The sequence below is a fragment of the Saccostrea cucullata genome, unplaced genomic scaffold (assembly GCF_032062105.1).
Source record: "Saccostrea cucullata isolate Sc308-1 unplaced genomic scaffold, CSIRO_AGI_Scuc_v1 ctg112, whole genome shotgun sequence".
Taxonomy (NCBI): domain Eukaryota; kingdom Metazoa; phylum Mollusca; class Bivalvia; order Ostreida; family Ostreidae; genus Saccostrea; species Saccostrea cuccullata.
Window position 1 is genome coordinate 874,586 of NW_026939726.1, and position 3,499 is coordinate 878,084.

A 3,499-nucleotide genomic window follows, 5' to 3' on the forward strand; every position below is an offset into this window, starting at 1 on the left:
CAGTTTTTTCTTCATCAAGTAATTTAGAAAAATCATTGAGAAATATTTTAAAAATATTTGGGCTTAATACGTCTCCCAGGACTCCTATTTCTGGTCTATATGGGGGAGTTAATAACATAATATATTTAATTCTAAGTTCTTCATTCTGGACATTTTAATACAAAATGAAATTGGTTCTCACCTGACCTACATATTTCACATTTTCTATCTTTTTTTTAAAGATTTTTCTATTCTTAAATATATTGATAGCCTTACTGATAGGTAAACTTAGAATGCAATGGTTTTCTTAAATAAGTCTGTAATGCAACATTATCCACTAAATGTTGGAATAGAAAATATTTAGGAGAATTACAAATTCTTGCCATAATTTCTTGTTTATAACAGTCATACATTCTTTGAAATATAATGTTCAGAGTATTATTATCAATACAATCACTATTGTACATGTCAGCTAAACCAAGGAATTCCTTCTTAATGTTTACAATCCATTCATCATTATTTTCAACCATATCTTGATAACATGCTTGTAATATACAATTATCACTGTTTTTTAATTTCAAGTATTTCAAAATTTTCTTTTTCCTTTCAATATATTTCTGATTCACAGTAAATTGCATCATTAAGTGCTTTGTCTGACCTTTAAGACCGTTTACAATAATTCAAGTGAACATTTTCTATGTCTTGACCCTTGTGAAATCCCCATACTTCAGCTCCATAACTCATAACACTGTTAACATAAGTATCGAATACAGCTAATTGTGTTTCTACGTTAAAATGCAAATCCCTGATTTTACTATTTACACCATACATAGCTTTTTTACCTTGACATGAAAAATGTTTCTGTGTTTCAGTAAATTTTCCATTATAATTAAATAACATACCTAGATAATTAAACTGATTAACAACTTCAACATTGCAACCGTTGTTATCCAACGTTCATTTTATATTTACGACTATTGAAAAATTAATATTTTTGTTTTTTCAACATTAACAGTTAGATTCCACTCCGTTGTGTATGTATATAATGCATCCAACATTCTTTGGCTGAGTCAGATATCAAAACAGTATCATCTGCATACATCAGTAAAAATATATTTATCATCTGCAGTTCGATTGATGGACAATTATTTGTAATAAAGTGACGTTCAAAGTCATTCAAATACATAGAAAATAATAATGGTGATAAAATTTCACCTTGTAACACACCAGACGTAATTTTGAAATACTCTGTAAGTAAACCATTATATTTTACACATGCCTTAATATTATCATATAAAGATTTGATAATACAAAATAATTTCCCTTGAATACCCAGTACTAATTTTAAGCCACAAGTTAATTCTATTGATATAATCGAAGGCTTTTTGATAATCTACAAAACAACAATAAAGTTTTCTTTTTTCCTATATATGTTAACTAATGTAAAACTCAATGGTACTTCACCTGACTTGAATCCAAATTGCCGTCTGTAGTTATGTTATACTCTTTATCCCAATGCATCAGTCTATTATTTAATATGCTTGTAAATAATTTAGCCATGCAACTAACAAGTGTAATTCCCCTATAATTATTAGGATTATTACTATCCCCTTTCTTAAAAACTGGCACTATACACCCAGTAGCCCAACTCTCTGGATAATGGCCTGACGTAAAGATTTTATTGAACAACATGCATAAAATAGGCATGAGTATTTGTTTACAATGGATGAAGAAGTTAATCAGATTTTTACTTTTATTATGATTTAATTTATCAATAGCATATTCAATAATTTCCTATCTAATTCACAGTATACTGATGATTGTATCTCTACGTAATTAAATTCATTATTCCAATTGTTTTCTGTATTACATTCAAGCAAGGTTTTGAAATGTTCTAAGAAATCGTTAGCCGATAAATCTGAACTTACTTGCCCTTTCTTACGTTCAAACAATTTGTAAAATTTTTTGGGGTCGAATATACTCGATTTTATTACCTTGATGTCTCTCATAATTGTGTCTACATTTTTTCATAACTTTCTTGTAAGCCGCTTTTTTATTAACTAATATTAATCTATTATCAGTAGATTTCTGTTTATTAAAATGGTTTAGAGCTGTCTCATATTCTATGTACTTTGTCTTACACTCTTCATTAAACCATGGTTTATCTTCAGTATGTTTTGAATTAATATTTCTATTCATATTAATATATTTCTGTGTAATTTTACAGTATGGCAGAATTAAATCACATAATGTTTTACTAAAATTATTAACACACTGATTTACTACTTCTGTGCTATCAAACGAATGAATCAGACAATCAGAAAGCAAGTCAAAGTTATTATTGAGAGTAGTATTTATCTGCGTTACATTTTCTTCAACCCATTTTACTGATTTAAAAACCGTTCTACCTGATTGCTCTTGACCACAAACAACCTCACTTTCTTTATATGCACCACCTATAGAAAAAATAATTGGTTCTTGAAAAAAAGAAAAATCTTTAAAGTAAAATCTACAATATTACTAGCGTTATATATTTGTTATTAGATAATAAAACTCATACCATTTGCACCATAAAAAGTTATACCCCCATGTTGATCATTTTTATGTCTTCCATTGATAATTCGCATACCAGTGGTTTTACACAAGTCTATCAATTTTCTACCAAAATTATTCACAAAACTATCACTGTTGTTCCTTGTAGACTCGTTTGTATCTAAATCGTAATCAGTAAAAGCTTGCATATTATCTGTTACCGATTTATTTATCATATCGTTCCTTATAAAATCATCTAAATTACCACATCTAGCATTTAAGTCTCCTGTTAAATAAACCTTTCCCTTGCTAGCAAATCTGCAAATTGATTCTTCTAAATACTGAAAAATATCTACATCTTCTTTTTTATAAAAAGTACTTTTTTCAGGTGGTATGTAGCAAGAAGCTAAATAAATAGGCTTTTCATTTATAATTGACTCTTTTCTAATTTCTAGCCAGATAACAGTATTGCAAAAACATTCTATAATATTAAACTGATAACGTTTTTATAAAAAATGAAATTCCCTCTTCCACAATTCCACAAAAAGGTCACTTACCCATGCCTTCTAACAAATGGATTTAAATAACCCTTCAGTTATTAAATCTAAATTAATTCATCCTAAATATGTGTTAATTGTAAAACAAATAACATGCCATCATTTTTTTAAAAATTTATTTCTGATATTAAAATAAAATACATATAATTATATTTAAATACTCATATTGCACCAGTTATATACATGTATATTTGACATTTAAAAACTCTTACATGGCATTTAATTTTAAGAAATAAGAATGATGAAAATTAAAGCAAAATACAGGTCAGAACATCAAATTTTGAACATTTTTATACTGAAGATCACATCATTTTCAGGGCACCTCACTAACTATTGTCGTATATGGGATATTTGGTTCCCATAAAGAAGAAATGGTGTCATTTCTCTTTGAATTCTTAAAGAATACTTATAAAATGCAGTCTTGTTAATTA